Source organism: Rhodamnia argentea, chromosome 4 (genome assembly GCF_020921035.1).
Source record: "Rhodamnia argentea isolate NSW1041297 chromosome 4, ASM2092103v1, whole genome shotgun sequence".
In the NCBI taxonomy this organism is placed as follows: domain Eukaryota; kingdom Viridiplantae; phylum Streptophyta; class Magnoliopsida; order Myrtales; family Myrtaceae; genus Rhodamnia; species Rhodamnia argentea.
Genome location: NC_063153.1, coordinates 4,287,223 through 4,306,879, shown reverse-complemented (window position 1 = coordinate 4,306,879; position 19,657 = coordinate 4,287,223). Strand labels below are relative to the sequence as shown.

Sequence of the window (19,657 nt, the reverse complement as noted above, 5' to 3'; positions counted from 1 at the left end):
CGATACGCGCTCGGATGTTAGGGCTAGCATTATTACCTAAAGGAGGTGAATAGGTGATTTTAAATATTTTAAGAAAAGTAATGTAGAATGTAAACGAGTATGATCAAAGCTTCGTTCAAATGATGATAGCTAGTAAGTTTAAAGGTGTTCTCAAATGCAGCGGTTTGCACAATTTTAACTATCAAAGTAAGCAATCGGAGAGAATAAGAGAAAGAGAATGTACATAGAGGTCTATAGTAGTTCGGCATTATTCAAGCCCACGTCCATTCTTCACGCCGGCAGCCGATTGGCTAGGTTCTACTAATACATGGCTCAGAGGTTACAATTCGGTTAATAGACTTCTCATATAACACTATTGCACTTGTATGTTCTCCTCTAAGTATTACAGTGTAGGATCAAAGATACGTGAAGGGTGTGATCTTGCAATTTTCAATTCTTTTCCCTCTTGCGCACGCTCTTCAAACTTGAAGTATCCTTTTATACTTCTCTATCTCCAACTACCTGTTGCAAGATCTCTAGAGGATTGCTCTCCAAAACTTCCCCATTTGGACGAGACCGTATACAAAGGATTTCATAACCATTGAGGTCAACAAAGGAAAAAATCTCTCTTTGGATCAAATCGCCCATACAATCGTGATCATGAGTTTCCATAGATAGATCACTTCATTAGGTGAGTCATCCTCGTCTCCCTTAATCTAAGTCCGTGATTGATCTTCATGATTGATAATCTTCAAGTACAAATCCAGCTTGATCACTAGCCGTTATGATGATATAATATATCAATTAAATCATCTTGAATACATCTCTTTATTATCTAGTTGTTACATGTAAAATACTCCCGTCGGAGCGTGACCATCATTCCAACGTCCGAGCTCCTCATTCAACATCCGAGCTCGATACGTAGTCCGAGCCTTTTCCGCGCGATTCAATCCCGTGTAACCCACATCTATGGATAATTCGTAAAATAAGTATTTCATTGCATTAACTCAGATTAAGAGATTGTGGATTGTTTTGTCAATTTCAAAATCAATTAGGGATTTTTGTAAGCACCGGACAAGCAGTCAACGAAAGGGACACTACGACGACCTACCTCGATACCGGCTCGAGCTTTGTCAACCATCCTTGATGCCATGACACGCCATCATGCCCTTCCATGGGATACCCTAGCAGAGCTCCATAGCGCCCCAAGCTTCCCTACCTTCGACTAGCGCGCTCTACTTTAATCTCATATTGTATACATATATATACACACATTATATTGGGCATGCGAAAGACTCGAATAGAAAATATGACATCATATAAGTGCATATAAAAAGAGCGTAAGCACAATGCCTATAGGTATAGCTTCAATAGGTTCACTAACCCCATTACTCGCATATAGTATGATCATTCAGCAAATTGGCAAAACATTTTCTTTACATATACAATTAGTTTTTACACTATCCATTTCAAAAGAAAAACTTTCGATTAGACAACACCCGGGAGACACCATCAAAAAGTAACCGGCTCTCATTTGAAACATTCTCCATCGACGTATTCTCACGTCACCTCACTACAAACATCCAAAAAGTAGCTGCCGTGGCATTACAGCTCATAAAAGCCTACCTATACATCTGCTGCTCATCCACATGACCACTACGGAAGATGTGTGATAGCCTAATTTTTGTCAATCTGTTTATTAAATAAGATGGATTATGTAACGAAGTTTATGTTTTGAATGTGAGATTATAAGTGTACTTTGATGTTTAGTCTAATGGTTTGAATATTCAACATTGGTATGGAGTTTTGAACCGGTTGAGTTAGTCCAAGATTTGGAGCAAAGGGAACCCACCATCTTTGACCAACCCCCTTATATAAACCCCTTCTCTCTCTCGCTTCCTCATTTTCCTCCCCCTTCATGCGAGAACCCCCTTTCACCTCATTTGCTCCGCTAACCCTCATGCCACGATATTGCCTCTCTCTGTCACTCGTTCAAGCTCGTCTTGACGGTGATGGTGACAGTGACAACTAGCACTCCTCAACCTCGGCCTTCCTCTTATCCGGCTCTCATCCCCTCGCTCGAAGCTCATCGCATCCTACTTTGGCCTCGATGACCCGTGTGACGCAAGGAAAAAGGAGAGGAATCCAAGCTCATTTTGATGCAATTCAACTCATATTTTCCTTGAAAGTCGACTTTAAGGCAAGTGAAGCCCTTAACTCTCTTGCTTGATTGTGATTAGTCGCATGATTGGGTGCGACACGATATTTCAAAAATGGGTATTTAGAATCATGGATCGTATTATATGTGGGGGGAAAACTTGATTTCGTGAATGATCTATTACTTAAACTAGAGTCTCTGGATCTTGTTTAAGTGGTTTGTGTGGATGTGATGTGGACGTTGAACCATATCGAGGAGGAGGTGCTAGGGACCCATTGTCCTATCTACTAGGTCCGATCACTCGAGTAAGGGTGAAGGAATTCAAGCAAGCTATTGGCATCATGGTTCGTAATTTTTGGAGTAGAGACGATTTTGGATCAAAGGCAGACGAATTCCGAGTGGGCTCAAATTTGGTCAGCTGCTTGGAAATGGGCCGCTGATCAATACTCATCGCTATGCCCTAACCGAAGATTTTTTTTTTTTGGCATTTCGGGGTCGTCTAGATAGGTTTTTAGGCATTTTCGTGACTTTATTAAATTTACGTAATTTAGTGGTATTTCCATCAATTTGCGTCTCCTAGGGTTAGCATCATATATAAGAGATTTTTCGAGATCCGAGATGGAGACATTAATTATTGATGCATAATACAATTGAGAGGATGCTCCCTTCTATGAGTTTTTTGAGGACTTGACCTTATCAATGCTCCCTTGTGGCAATCGATCCGTCTTATTGAGCAAAATCACGAGTTCTCTTATTCATGGCGTCTATAGCGTTGGTTGGTTGACACGGGTTCGTCAACGGCTCGCGCAAATACCGAGGTTACCAATCACAGGTTCAATTGGGGGTTGAGGTTCGCAATTCGCATCTTTTGGATCTTCGTAGGACGATCATCAATTCCATAACGATTCACATCATCTAGTATCAAAGCTGGTTCTACAAGGTCTAGTTATCCTAATTTTACTGTTTTCATTTGGCAATTTGAGATTTATTGAACTAGGGTTTTGGGTTTTAACCGAATTAGGGTTCCAAGTTGTTCTTGTTGTAGTTTTCAATTGTTTACATTTTTCAGTCGGTCCAAGTGTGGTCCGATTGTATTTGAGTTCGTAAAAAAAAAAAAAAGTTTTGGCCAAAAAAAAAAAAGGTTTCAGCAAAAAAAAAGTAGCAAGCCGAACAAAAAAAAAAGAGTCAAGAAGACGACTCATTTGTTAGTTAGACCGAATTGAAAAAAAAAATCAATAACAAAAGTTGAGTTTGAATTTGAAAATTAGTGGAAAGATGCCGAATTGTTTTGATCTTGCTTTGTGGGTTGGTCAATTGTTGTGAGGTGCTTGAAAAACTAGTTTCTAGTCCGATAAAGAGCATGTGAGAAGGAAATGAGAAGTAAAAGGAAAGAGTGTGTGAGCTTAATTGTGGGAGAAAAAAGTCGAAATTAAGTTAAACATGAGGGGAGTGATAAACACCTTGAGCGAAACACGTGAAGGAGTGTTTAGTAAGGTTTCTTTATTTCTAACGTTTCCTTGCAGGTTTAAATCATGACACACGACCAAGAAAACGTGAACCAAAATGAGACTGGTTCCAAACAAAGAGGTGATACGATTTTGGAAGGCATCCAACAGTTGAGATTGCAACTTGAAGCACTTAGTACCCGAGTTGTGGGGTGTGAGACAAGGCTTAATGGTGACCGAGAGCCACCACATGGGGAGGCCACAAAATCAGCAAGATGAATCTAGGACGCCACCTAGATGGCAGCAGCAATTTGATGATGAGTATGAAGCCAACATGAAGGATGACCGAGATAGCCGGTTTGGGAGGTGGAACAGGGGACGAAGCCGAGGGTTTAGACATCGAGAAGATGATGAGCTTGGCAACATCAAGATGAAGATTCCATCTTCCCAGGAAAAGAATGATCCTGATGCGTATCTAGAGTGGAATAAAATAATAGAAATGGTATTTCATTGCCAACGATATTCCGAGCTCAAGAAGGTAAAAATCGCAGCTATTGAATTCACCGATTATGCTATAATTTGGTGGGATCAACTTGTGACTAGCAGGAGGCGCAATGGTGAGAGGCCGATAGACACGTAGGATGAGATGAAGACGATGATGAGGCGGTGTTTTGTTCCAAGTCATTACCACCGAGATTTGTTCCATAAGCTACAAAATCTTACATAAGGCAATAGGAGCGTGGAAGAGTACCATAAAGAGATGGAGATTACCTTGATCCGTGCTAATGTGGTGGAGGACCATGAAGCCACAATGTCACGATTTTTGAGTGGTTTGAGCCGAGATATAGCAAGGGTGGTGGAACCGCAACATTACGTTGAGTTGAAGGAATTAGTGGACAAAGCCATCAAAGTTGAGAGGCAATTGAAGTTGGATCGAAATTACAAGAGTGGTAGAGGTTCAAGCTCGAACTGGAAGCCCAATTGGAAGAGAGATGAGAAGCCGAATTGGAGGAGAAACAACACCAAGGCCGAAACTTCAAAGGAAAAGGAGAAGGATGGCAAAGTTGGTTCGAATCCGGCTTTAGGTAAAATTGAAAACCCTAACACTAAGACCCGTGATATCAAATGTTGCAATTGTTTGGGCAGGGGACATATGACAAATCAATGTCCTAATAGAAGGGTGATGATCATGACTGGACATAGTGATGTTGAATCCGAAGTAAGAGGGAGGAAGAGGATAATGACATGCCGCCATTGCAGGATTGTAGTGATGGTGAGATGCCACCAAAGGGTGAATTAATTGTGGTTAGGCATTCTCTTAGTATTCAAGCCAAGGAGGAGGAGCAACACCAGCAATGTAATAATTTGTTCAATACAAGATGCTTAGTGAATGGTAAGATTTGTAGTTTGATTATTGATGGAAGTAGTTGTGCGAATGTGGCAAGTTATACCATGGTGGAGAAGTTGGGGTTAAAAACTGCAAAGCACCCTAGATCATATAAACTTCAATGGTTGAATGATAGTGGTGAGGTGAAGGTATCGAAGCAAGTCAGAGTTCCATTTGAGATAGGAAGATACAAGGATGAGGTAGTGTGTGATGTTGTACCTCTGCAAGCAGGCCATGTTTTACTTGGTAGGCCATGGCAATATGATCGAACCGTACATCATGATAGGTACACTAATCGATATTCTTTGGTGAGGAATCGGAAAACCTACACCTTGGTACCAATGATACCTAGTGAGGTGTATGAATATCAATTGAAACTACAACGTGAGATTGAGAGGGAGAGAAAAGGTGAGAAAATAGAGGGCTTGCTAGGAGAGATCGAGACGCAAGGAAAAGGAGAGGCCGAGGGGAGTAGAGTGGTAAAAGCGGAGGGAAAAAGAGAGAGAAAATAAGAAAGGCAAAAGAAGTTCTATGCAAAACCGAGTGAAGGAAGGAGAGCTTTAATTCCGGACCGATCGATGCTTGTACTTTTGCACAAGGAGGTTTCTACTAACGATCTCGACCCGAGTTTGCCAAGCTCTGTTGTGACTTTATTACGGGAATTTGAAGATGTCTTTCCCGATGAGCTTCCTAGAGAGTTACCACCAATTCGAGGCATAGAACATCAAATCGATTTGATACCAAGTGCGCCACTGCCTAACCGACCCGCATATCGAAGCAATCCCAATGAGACAAAAGAACTTCAGCAGCAAGTTAGTGTATCGAAGAAGGATGGGTCGTGGAGCGAGGGTATGAGCAAGAGAGTCTTAGCCCGTTCACCGTCCCTGTTTTGTTAGTATCGAAGAAGGATGGGTCGTGGAGCGAGGGTATGAGCAAGAGAGTCTTAGCCCGTTCACCGTCCCCGTTTTGTTAGTATCGAAGAAGGATGGGTCGTGGCGAATGGGTGTTGATTGCCGAGCAATCAATAACATTATGGTAAAATATCGACATCTTATTCCTAGGTTAGACGACATGTTGGATGAGTTATATGGTGCTTGCATATTTACTAAGATCGATTTGAAAAGTGGTTATCATCAGAATAGGATGAAAGAAGGGGATGAATGGAAAACTACATTAAAACTAAGTATGAGTTGTATGAGTGGTTAGTCATGCCATTTGGATTAACTAATGCACCTAGCACTTTCATGCGATTTATGAATCATGTTTTGTGTGCTTTTATTGGTCGATTTGTGGTTATCTGTTTTGATGATATATTGATATATAGCCGAAACCTTGATAACCATATTGAGCATGTGCGAGCTGTTTTGCAGGTTTTAATGGTCGAGCAATTATATGCTAACCTAAAGAAGTACTCTTTTGTGATTGACAAATTAGTGTTTCTAGGATTTGTTGTTAGTGCTGACGGTATACAAGTTGACGAGGAAAAAGTGAAAGCAATCCGTGAGTAGCGGACACCTCGGATTGTGGGAGAGGTACGCAGCTTTCATTGCTTACCAAGTTTTTATCGACGATTCGTGAAAGACTTCAGCACCATTGCCACACCTTTGATCGAGGTTATCAAGAAGCACGTGGGTTTCATGTGGGGAGAAGAGCAAGAGAGAGCATTCAATCTGTTAAAGTTGACTAATGCTTCTTTGTTATCTTTGCCGAATTTCAGTGCTACTTTTGAGATAGAGTATGATGCTTATGGTATTGGAATTGGAGCTGTGTTGATGTAAGGAGGACGTCCCGTAGCTTATTTCAACGAGAAATTAAGTAGATCAACATTGAATTATCCTACTTACAATAAGGAGATGTATGCTTTGCTGCGAGCTTTAGAGACTTGGCAACATTATCTATGGCTGAAAGAGTTCGTGATCAAGTACAAATGGATGGAATTCATTGAGACATTTCCATATGCGATCAAGTACAAAAAAAGGTAAGGAAAATATGGTAGCCGATGCACTTTCTCGAAGGTACGCAATTCTAACTACTCTAGGAGCAAAGTGTCTAGGTTTTGAGCATATGAATGATTTATATACTGATGATGATGACTTTGGAAGAATGTTTGAAGCTTGTGACCATGTTGCCTTTAATAAATTATATAGGCAATGATGGTTTTCTTTTTCGTGAAAACAAGTTATGTTTCCCTAAATGTTCTTTGCGTGAGTTGTTGGTGCGAGAGGCGCATGGTGGTGGTTTAATGGGGCATTTTGGCATTAATAAAACTTGTGAAGTGTTGCATGAACATTTTTATTGGCCACACATGAAAAAAGATGTCACACGTATTTGTAAGAGATGCATTACATGTAAGCAAGTTAAGTCTACAATTAAACCACATGGCTTGTATACACCTTTACCTATCTCGACGTATCCTTGAGTTGATATTTCTATGGATTTTGTATTAGGATTGCCTAAGTCTAAGCATGGTAGATATTCTATTTATGTGGTTGTTGATTGGTTTTCAAAAATGGCTCATTTTATACCCCGTCATAAAATCAATGATGCATCGCATGTTGCTGATTTGTTCTTTCGCGAGGTTGTGCGTTTGCATGGCATGCCTAGGTCCATTATTTTTTATAGAGACACAAAATTTCTTAGCTACTTTTGAAAAACATTGTGAAAGAAGTTAGCCACATAGCTTTTATTTTCTACTACCCGTCATTCACAAACCGATGGTCAAACCGAAGTAGTTAATAGGACTTTAGGGGCATTGTTGCATGCTATCATTAAAAAGAACATAAAGTATTGGGAAGATTGTTTTCCACATGTTGAGTTTTTTTTATAATAGAAGCATGCATTCTGCTACTAAATTTACACCGTTTGAGGTTGTCTATGGTTTTAATCCATTAACTCCATTAGATTTAACCCCTTTGCCTGTTGATAAGCATGTGGATTTAGATGGTGCTAAGAAGGCCGAATTTATCAAGGCATTACATGAGAAGACGCGGCTGAATATTGAGCACAAGACAGAGCAATATACAAAACAAGCCAACAAAGAGCGCAAGAAAGTAATGTTTGAGCCCGGCAATTGGGTTTGGGTTTGGGTATGGGTTTATATGCGCAAGGAGCATTTTCCCGAGTAGGGACAATCTAAGTTATTACCACGAGGGGATGAACAGTTCATGGTGTTGGAGAGGGTTAACAATAATGCCTACAAGCTTGATCTTCCAGGTGAGTATGTTATAAGTGCTACTTTCAATGTTTCTGACTTAACTCCTTTGATGTAGGTGACGATTTGAGAGAAAATCCTTTACACGAGAGAGGGAATGATGTGGACATTGAGCCATATCGAGGAGGAGATGCTAGGGACACATTGTCCTATCCACTTGGTCCGATCACTCGAACAAGGGTGAAGGAATTCAAGCAAGCGGTTGGCATCATAGTTCGTGATTTTTGTAGTAGATGGGATTTTGGATCAAGGGCTGACGAATTCCGAATGGGCTCAAATTTGGTCGACTACTTGGAAACGGGCCGCCGATCAATACTCACCGCTATGCCATGACCGAAGACTTTTTTTTTTTTTTTGGCATTTCAGGGTTGTTTAGATGGGTTTTTAGGCATTTTCATGACTTTATTTAAATTTACGTAATTTAGTGGTATTTTCATCAATTTACGTCTCCTAGGGTTAACATCATATATAATGGAGTTTTCGAGATCCGAGATGGAGACATTAATTATTGATTCATAATACAATTGAGAGGATGCTCCCTTCTCTAAGTTCTTTGAGGACTTAACCTTTTCAAAGCTCCTTTGTGGCGGTCAATCCGACTTATCGAGCAAGATCGCGAGTTCTCTTGTTCATGGGGTTTATAGCGTTGGTTGGTTGACACCGGTTTGTCAACGGGTCATGCAAATACTAAGGTTACCAATTACAGGTTCGATTAGGGATCGAGATTCACAATTTGCATCTTCCGGGTCTTCGTAGAACGATCATCAATTCCACAACGATTCACATCAGGATGGATCGTGTTAAGAGTCATTAAAACTATGTGAATTTTGAGTGGTTTTATTGTGGGGGTTCGGCCATGAGTGGGAGTAAAAATTGAAGTGTGCTCTAGTTTTGTATGCTAAAATTGAGGAAGTTTATGGTGTCTCATGGCCTTAAAAGATCCTACTCTGTCGGTTTGCATTACATGTAAGTATCCAAGCATGAGTCGTCTTGTCCGATGCGAGTGGATGGGTGGTGCTCTTAGGAGTCGTGTGCTTGATGGTGCATCTCCATCCGGGTTTGAGAAAATGTAACAAACCAAGGATTCCGTTGGCCTGTGTCTCGGCAAGGACGATATAACATTTGTCTGTATCTGGATGATACCCCGTGGGAGCCAGAGGGAAATCAAGAAATCCACGACCTGTATCCCTTTAAAATATATGAGGCCCGTGTCCCTCGGAAGCCCCGGAGTGAGGGAGATTTCCATGACTAGTATCCCATGTACGAAAAACTAAGGTGTATATCCCTCGGAATCGAGGCTTGTGTCCCTCTAAGACGAAATTGAGGCATATGTCCCTCAAAAACCATAGCTTGTGTCCCATGGAAAACCGGTAATGAAGTGAAAACTAAAAAGTATGCATTAACCCTCATGAGTGTTCATTTGCATGTAAGGTTCAACTGCATTGTACGAGGAGTCGTTGTTGGGTTTCATCCTTGCATGCCTTGAATGTCGTGTCCTGCGTGATTGAGTAATGAATTGGTAGTTAGTTGTAGAGTTAATCGTTTCACTACCGAGCTATAAGCTCACTCTTGTGGTTAAACTATTTTTCAAACTAACTAGGTATGTCGATTCCTCCCGCCATCCTCACCTTTCATCATGGTGCTCCAATTGATTTTGTTCACACATGGGAAGATTATCATGATCCCGAGTTTCCCGCAAAGTAGTTTCGCATTTTGGTTTTAGTGCTGTTGGTAGATGTGCGATTGCTAGAAGTATTGATTCCGTTTCATTTTGTGTCTTTTTTTATGAGGGATATGTCGGGTCGTCCGATAGGTCCGTTGCCTTTCATGCCTTCCGACGACAACAGTGCCGACAACTATGGTATGGAGTAGAAGTGGCGATTGTGGTTGATGGATGGCTAGTATGTACATGCACGTTTATGACGTTGTTGAGCGGCGTACACTTTTTGGATTAGAACCGTGGTACAGTGGTCACTCGAATGGAGGCAATAGCGAGGGAGGATGTTGTGGTGGTGGTTATCTTTTGTTGTTTGTCCCAGTTAACTTGATGTACATATAACTAAAAACATATATATATATATAGTTAAATCAGGTGTCTCTGATGTACGTGGATTGACATTACTATATGGCATGTGTATACCAAAACCTATATAACTGTACCCATATGATGTATGCGCTTGTTCTTGATTGTTATGTATGGTTTGGGATGATTCTCCATTGTGTTTATATCTATATATAGAAATAAAAGACACTTTTAGTGCTAAAAGTTATGTACGGAGATCACTTCAGTGCCAAAAGTTTCAATATGATCATTTTAGTACCAAGTCGAAGAGAAAAGGATCACTTTGGTGCCTCCGACAAGAATTTTCAGCTGAAAAAATACGTGGCTTTTTGAATTAAAAATAATAGCTAACCTGTCAAATATTGGAGACGCTCAATCCACATAGCCATTAAGAACCAACGCTATTTCATCCGACGTGACAACGTCTAAAAACGGCGTTGTTTCCTACACGGATTAAAAAAAGCCAAAATGACATATTAAATGTCAATATTTGTGTACGGCGTTAATTGTAGTACTAATACTTTTTTCTGGATCATTTAAGTGCCAAATCGGAGAAAAAACGATCACTTTAGTCCCAATGGCAAGAAATTCTGGCGACCTCAAAGGACTTGGCACTTAAATAGTCATTTTTTTTAAAAAAAAATGAAACTTAAGTGATCTAAAAAATGATCACTTTAGTGCCAAATCAGATAAAAAACGAACATTTTAGAGTTAAATAAGAGAAAAAGGATTATTTTAGTGTCAATGGCAAGAAATTCTAGCGATCTCACTAGAGTTGCCACTTTAATAATCATTTTTCAAAAAAATTGGTACTTAAGTGATCCAAAACAATTGGCACTAAAGTGAGCGCCGTACACAAATATTGGCACTTGAGGTGTCCTTTTGGCCCAAAAAAAAAAAAAAAAAAATGACATGAAACGGCATCGCTTCTCCATTAGCCAAAAGTTATCTTCTCCGTCGCGAAATAGAAGGCACGCAAACTTTGTCTTCTCCACCGTGAGGTACCATTCCCCTCCACAGTCTCGTCGCGAGTTGGCCATCGCTTGTTGCCGCACTCCGTTGCTTGCCATCGTTCGCCGTCGCACTCCTTCGCCGGTATATAATTTTCCCCATTGCTCGTGAATTTCATTGGAAAAGGAAAATGAGGGCTAAAATTGGATTGAAAAATGAGGGCTTTTGGAAGTGGAGCAAAATTAGGGCTCCGTAGGGCTTTCTCCATCTCCGTGGTAGACTAAAAGGAGACGATTGGGTGTTAGGGGAATTGCGCATAAAAGTAGGGCTCGGTGGGACCTTGATGTGAAAAAATAGGGCTCGGTGTTACCCCAAGCTTTTGTACAGAAAAGATAGGGCTTGGAGGGGACCTCAACATAAATTTTGTGGCATTTGTGATAAATTATTGGGGAGTTTTTGCTCGATAGGGACCTCCACGTGAAAAAAAGTTCGTGTTTTTTGCATTGATCATTGTTTTGTATAAAAAAAAAACAAAAGGGCTCGTGGGGATCTCGATAGTGCATTTGTGATAATTTATTAACCTTTTTTGCTTGGTAGGGACGCCCATATTATGATTTTTTTGCTTTTGTTTGCTTTGTTGTTTGTTGCTCAGAAAAGTTGCTATGTGGTCCCAACACATAATAACTTTTTTCTTCATTGGTTGCAGTGTCGGCATGGGGCACAAGCAACATCCTTTAACCATTATTGTATGGTATGGTGGGAAATTTGTTACTAACATCGATGAGTTGAAATATGAAGCCGGGCTTGAAGGTACAGTCTTTATCGATGTAGGGAAGCCATCCTATATTCAATTTGTGAGGGAGATAGTGTATTATTATAGATGCAAAGTAGATAAGTTGTATTATTGTATTCCTAAGAAGGCTTTGTGTAACAGGTTGCGATTCTTTGAGGATGATAATGGTTTTATGGATATTATTTACCATTATCTTCATGGTGATGAAGCGACAGTGTATGTTGAGCATGATGACAGTGATGAAGATGGAAATGAAGATAATGAGGGCACCGAAACAGGAGAAGTATGAGAAGAATTTGCTTTACAAAAAGGGCAATTTGATAGGCAAAAGCGAGCAGCAAGTAATGTTGAGCAAGTTCCGCAAAAGGGCAGATGTCCCAAAGTATCCGGTGAAGACATAGACGATGAAGGATTGATTGGTTTAGCTTGGGAATTTGCGGAAGCCATTAAATGAAAAGATGAAGCTTTAGCGGTTGCCAATGGTGCACGCGATGATGATGATGATGAAGAACTTGCACGTTTAAGGCAAAAGCAAAGGGAATTTGTGATAAACAAATTTGTAATCTTTGGAGAAACGCATCGATCCGAACTAGAAATTAGGACCGCACGAGATGTAGCTGTTGCTAATGAAATTGAATATGAAGAAAGTGGCGATGACGACAAGAGTGCTAGTTCCAAGAGTGAACTTCAAGGTGATGAAGTACCTGTACGTAGAAGAAGGAAAAGTAAGTATCTTTACTATCATCCTACTGTTGCATGTTGAATATTGTCTATAGGAATGAGGTTTGATGATACCAAACAACTAAAAGAAGCTATTGTGAAGAGCTCAATTTCTGAACAAAAATGTGTGAAATTTTATAGACACACTAAGGACTTTCTCAAAGCTAAGTGGTCACAATGGAATTGTCCTTGAAAGATTTATGGTGCGCTGAGTAAGAGGACCGGGCTATTCCAAATTAGGTCATTGCAAGAAGAGCATACTTGTCCCACTATTTTTTTTACAATAAAAGGGTAACAAGTTCATGGTTGTCGAAACATTTCTTCAATACTATTAAAGTGATGCCCAAGATCAAGAGTCCTCGCTTGAAGCTCTTAGTAAAGGAGCAATTGGGGATTAATGTGTCGAGGAATCAATGTAAAAGAACGAAGGAAGAAGCGATGAAGGCGTTGGTGGGTCAAGACAAAGAAGAGTATACCCATGTTTGGGATTATGCTTACGAGTGTAGGCTTCAAAACTCACCTAGTAAAGTTTATGTAGAGGTTGTCGAGAGGCCACTACCCAACTCTGAGATCAAGTTTGATAGATTTTATGTCTACTTCGAAGTATGTAAACGGGGATTCCTAACTGGGCGTAGAAGAATTATAGAATTGAATGGATGTTTTCCGAATGGGTTATTTAAAAGAGAGCTGTTGGCTACCGTTGGGAGAGATGCCAATAACCAAATGTATCTCATAGATTGGGTTATTGTCAAGGTAGAGAACAAGGACACTTGGTCCTGGGTCCTAAAGAATTTGATCGCCGACCTTGAGATAACCGATGGAGGAGATTGGGTATTCATGAGTGACCAATAAAAAGTAATGCCATTGTAAGTTCGTAGCTTGGGTTGTTATTAAATTGCTTATTGCTTATTGATTTTGCTGATAAACTTATTTTTTTAATTATTGCAGGGACTTATTCCGACATTAGCCGAGTTGATGCTATATGCTGAACATAGGATGCGTACAAGGCACATCTATGCAAACCGGGCAAAGATCTATAAAAGAGACAAGCTACAGAGGCAATTTTGGCACATAGCAAAGAGCGCCAACATGGCTGAATTTGTAATAGCCAAGAAGGGATTGTTATAGCCGACAAAAGACGGTTTTGAGGCACATTTCGAATTGACCCTAAGCATTGGCCTAGGGCATTCTTCAATGAAGAATTCAAGTGCGATATCATCGACAACAACCTCAATGAAACATTTAATTGGAGACATATGAGTCATGGTTATGAGAAGGTTGCTGACACAAAGAGATGAGGCTGCAAAGTGGACCGGATAATGTGGTCCTAGGATTGTGAAAAAATTGGATGACAACCTGGCTGCTACTAGGTTCTGTCATCAAATACGGAATGGAGATGATGGTTCCGAGATTATGAACAATGGAGATATGTATGTCGTCCACTTAGACAGGAGACAGTGTTCATGTCGAGCTTAGCAATTATTTGAAATTCCTTGTGCACATGGCATTTGTGCAATCCAATCGAAGCAACAAAACCCATAGGAATACCTACATGAGTATTACAATAAAAGCACATATCTTGAGTCTTACAAATTCATGATGCAACCTCCAGATTGAGCAAATTTTGGGAGCCAACAAATCATGAAGCCCTTATACCTTTGCTACTCAAGAAGTTGATAGGAAGGCCAAAACAAAAATGAAGAATAGACGCAGAGGAGGTCTCAAGTAAGAAGATGAGCAAAACTGGTGCAAAGATGAAGTGAACCTATTGTCATATAGAAGGGCAAAATAAGAAAGGTTCTCAATTGAAGAAGTAACATCAACAACAACTTACTGATGGACCAAGTGTAGGAACAATTGCCTCTGAAGGGCCTATGATGGGCCAACTATAGGACCAACAGTTTGGCATACTCATTGGCCAATACTTAGGCCTAATGTTGGGCCAACGATTACGTCTACTAATGGGCCTACTAGAAGGGCATCTATAGGGCCAATGACCGAGTCGACAGCTTGAATGACGAGAAGGCAAAAATATCCAATAATTTGTAAAATCATTTGTGTTAGTTTTATTTTATGGACTTCACTTTATTGTGACTTTTTAATTTCTTCCTTAGATGAGAAGAAGACAAACTACTCAAGTTGCTGAAAGTGAAGCACTACAACGGATAATAGGGGCTCTTATGAGAAAGAACACGTAATGTGGTTATGGCATCTATACGGACGAATGTATTGGAATGACTATTTTGAATGTAAATTTTGTAGGGCTTGTGTATTTCAATTATTGTATTTCATAACATTGACCATGTGATTATTGTTGTAGCCTGAGCTGAATACCAAGATTCTTATCACTCAACTCAACCTAACTTAAGAGTCCAGTGTTGTGCCAAGGAAGAGTTCTCCGAAAAAGACGAAGAAAAAGACATTATTTGTAGCTGCAAAATAGCCACCAAATACTAGAGCTCGTGTGAAGAAGGTGCATGGAACACACGGGCATTTGAAGTACATGCACCTGTCGAAGAACTCGCGCATCATGATAATGAAGAACACGTACGTCACGATGATAAAAAAAAAAACTGCAAGCCCAAATTGAAGAACATACACGATGGGTTAGAAAGAGTGGAAGGATCATGAATCAAGTGAATAAGCCATCGAAAGGAAAAAATCTAGGGGGATAGTAGCTATTAACCGAGTTGTTGACGTTGTTATGCTATGTTTTTTTTTTTTTTTTTTTTTTTTTTTTTTTTTTTTTTTGCTTTTTGACATGTTTGGTGGGAGGTGAACCTTAAATGCTGGTGAAAATGATGTGAGGATCGGTTGGCATGACTGATGGATTTTTTTGTTAGTGAATTGTCAATTCAATGTCAATGGCAATGGAGTTTTTATCAGTACCTTACATTTTGTTGTTGTGCAATCCTTGGCTAATATGAGGTTGCTGGTGTTATGTTGCTGGTGTGATGTTGTTGGAGTTTTTATCTGTGCAGATTGGGTTACGCTTGCTCTAAGCAGCGCTGGGTGCATCTGCAGCTTCAAACTCCATACTAGCAGCTGATGCAAGTTGCATCATTTGCATGTTGCAACAGCAACAACATTTGCAACTGTACTCGCTGCTATCGCACCAAGCAACTGCTGGTACAACTGCAGTTGCTTTAAAAAAAAAAGTTAAGGAAGTTGACAATGTAGAATAACTAATCTCAACAAAACTTGTAAATATGCACACCTAATGAATTCCAACCTCTACTTCAACCAAAAGTAGATAGCAAACTCTTGAAAAACATCAAACCAATAACACAACTACAAATTACCCTTCTCAACTATATATTTCATTCATCTTAAACTATGGTAAACCGAGAACCTATTCTCATCGGTCCATTTACATTTGCCCATGAAATAGGCTACACAACAAAGCAATAACACAATTAATGCTCGAGAACAAATTCTTTCAATTTTCATATTTGAAACTTCCTTTTCCAAGTTTTCTTCAATCGGCTAATTTAGGGTTCTTATTTGAAGAACCATCTACAAAACAAAGTCGTGATTGTTACAACTGCTGACTGGACTTTTCGGTGGCCACGTCAACTTCTTTTGTTCATAAAATAAGGTCACGTTTGCTTTCATACAGACCAAATCGGACTTAGCACTAAAATAATAGTTTTTCAAAAAGCTTGGCACTAAAGTGATCCGATTGAAACTTTTGGCCTCAAAGTGATCTACGTACCCAACTTTTGGCACTAAAAGTGTCATTTTACCTATATATATATATATATATATATATATATATATCAAACCCGAGCGCATTAACATGTGGCATACCCGGGACATCACAAGATGGCTGCGACGACCTAAATTTCTAGCAAGTTTGATTATTGAGCGGATTAGTCAATGTTGGACTTGGATTATTAGAAATTATAATTTTCGGGGGTTAATAAATTGTGGTGCGGTGGATTACTTGATATAATGAAGTAGTCAAATACGACAAGGTTAGACAGACCATTTGTGTTAATTCGATTGTAGTAGTTTGAGCAAAACGGTTCGCATGAAATTTGGTTCGCTATTGAACCGCGAAGCTTAATATCAGCCCTCCCATGCCACCTTACCCTCCACGTGTATCCACCACCTTCTTTGGGTTGACACCTTTCCCCCTTCTTTCCCTTTTGACGATGGAACTTCAAGCCATCTTCTTCTTGTTCTTCTTTTACTTCTTATCTTCTGCTCTTCTCCATTTTTGCTTGGACGACACCACCGAACATCCCCTTTTTCTCTCTATTTAGGGCGGCGATTTCAAGAGCCATTTTCATCTTCATCTCCTTCTCGCTTTTCCTTCTTCGAGCAAAGCGAAGCCCTTAAACTCTCGCCCATGTGTCTCGCCCCGCCGTTCGTTGCTATTGTTGCCTCAGGCTTTCGAGCCCTCGCAAATGCCTCTCCCCTCTCACTCTCGCTCTTGCTCGTGGTCAAAGTGGTGGACGAGCTCGGTTATGGAGGCTCGCAGCGATGGTTTCATGGTCAATTTGGGCGAGGAATCAAGGCGAACTCAAGCTGTGGCAACGCGATGGTTGGATCATTGACGTGCGTGGGATGCCAGGTGCGGTCGTGTTTGGTCTGGTCAAGCAAAGAGGTCGGATGAAGCTCGAGCAACCGACATCAATTCGTGGTGACTTGTGTAGGATACCAGACCGGTAGAATTTCTAACTCATCGACTTTTGGATCGTTGATTTTTCTCGCATGTCGTGTATGTTAGCTAGATAGTTGTCCTTTTATGTTGGGTTTGCTGAATCTGTGGATGGGTCGTCGAATCGGGTGGCGGATTGAGGTTGGCAGCAAGCGAGGGCTTTGGTATCGGGGACGTTAGCGGGCAACGAGCCTTGAATTGGTTTGCATGTCCCGTATTCTTGTTGGATAAGATGCTCCTGGCGCAGGGATGGTTAAAATTCGTGGGTTGATCGTCGAATTGGCCGACGGATGACATTGGATCATGCACGGAAGGTTCAGAATTGGGTATTTACAAGCGCGAAAGACCACGAGTTAGCTTGCATATCTCGAATTTGAGTTGGATGAGATACTATTGGCATTGGGTAGATGGAAGCCAAGGTGATTTGGGCAAGACGGTTTATGGAGCATGGATGGGTCCATGTGAGAGGGTCGACGGTGGTTTTAGGTGAACGTGTAAATAGTGTGTATGGTTTGCAAGTTATGGGTATTGCTTGAATGGTCTAGTCATACCTGGTCTTACTTGCTCTGCTATGGTGGAGTGTTGCTTGATAGCTTGGAGATTGACGAGTCAATTGTTGTTGTGTTAGAATGATACTTTCGGAGCTTCCGCTCAATCTCGTTGAATTACACTTTTTTTCAAGTGAGTTATCCAAGATGGTGGAGAGGAGTAGTGGTCATGGATGGTGGTAGCCATGGATGGAAATGATGATGGTGGATTAGGAGTAGATATATTTGAGTAGTTCCCAGTCATTTCTTGGTTAAAAGTTAAAGTAAACAAATGAATATAAAGATATATATATATATGATATAAGGTGTTTGACCCATAAGTATCTAATTGCTATATGGATATCTAATTGCTATATGGATAGTGAACTATATAAGGCCATACCCTTTAGGCGTCGTGCCTATCCTTTTGTCATAGACTTGTATGGTTTTTGTATGGCCACTTGATTGCTTATACTTCTAGTCTTCCGCATGCACCTTCTATTAAATACTTAATATCAAATTAAAACATACTATGATTAGCAAGTGATGGTAGGACCGGGAGCCGCCACAACAATAGTGGCGCTATCCAAGCGCCAAAACCACATACGTATACTGCTACAAAACGATACTGAGTGCGATAAACCTGGGGACCCACAACAGTACAAATGGCCTACTATCGTAAATAGGGAGGATACAGCTCAGTACACCCCTCAAAGGAACGAGTCATATGAATGGGTGGCCCATAGTAATAATAGGTGGGAATGCAGGGTGACGACGTCCTAACGGTTTGGAAAAATGTTTCAATAGCAAGAGTGAGTACAAGACTCAGCACGAGATACATCTAGCTGAACAACCAAAGAATTTAATTAGTCTTTCGTTTAGGCATAATCAACAAGTACACAGCATAATACATCAAGTGACTCCTCGAATAGCTCATGGCCCAATTTGTATAGTGAACCAATTCACACATCATGCACCCTCACTAATGGGGGTGTCAACGGGCCGGGTCGGGTCTCGGCCCGGCCCGAGCCCGAATAACATAAGCCCCATTCTTTCGGGTCAGGTCGGTACGGTTTTTACAAAAAAAAAATCACGATCCCAAATCCTAGAGATTTCAAAAATTCAATGTTTATATTATTTCCATCATACAATTCGGGATCACCTGCAATTGAACGCGATTAAATGTAAGAACAATACGGATGCTTTTTTCCCAGAATTCTTCCCCTAGGCTTTTTCACTGTTGTTGTTGATCACATTTTGGGCCGACTCCCACTTTATTCGTGAAGGGAGGCCCAACTAATTGGGGCTTCTTGTCCATCAATTGTAATTTCACCCCGCTATTCTAACTCGTCTTTAAAGTAAATAAACAAACGCAAGTCCATAGTAGAGGAATTAATGTAGAATTGTTTTCGAGAACTGTCATCGTATGATACTATGGATTAGTTTCGGACCTCACGCTAAATCTAGCCTTTCACTCCCATCAAAAGGGTGAGAATACGACTTTCAAAATTTGTGAGTCGTTGAACATGAGTTTTTCCAGAGAATATGCTACAATACTCTTAATTCTCAAATGTTCCATTTTTCTCCCAATAATTCGCATGTTTTTCAGCAGCTATTAGTCCTTCAATGCTTCTCAAATTCGCGTTTGTTTCACATTTTTGTACTTGGGTTCACATTTAAAGCGTATACTAAACCTAGTCCTGCCTTTACCTTGCATTGATTTGGTCGAAGAACCATAAACCTAACCTTCCAAGTTCT

The 19,657-nt window shown here is 40.4% G+C and overlaps 1 protein-coding gene across 2 annotated transcripts in view; it reads left to right on the top strand.

Annotated features, from left to right (window-relative positions):
* The window catches only part of LOC115730703 (U3 small nucleolar RNA-associated protein 25-like), a 321,158-nt gene that overhangs the window by 136,748 nt on the left and 164,753 nt on the right, over positions 1-19,657 (top strand). The gene's annotated exons all lie outside the window — the stretch shown is intronic.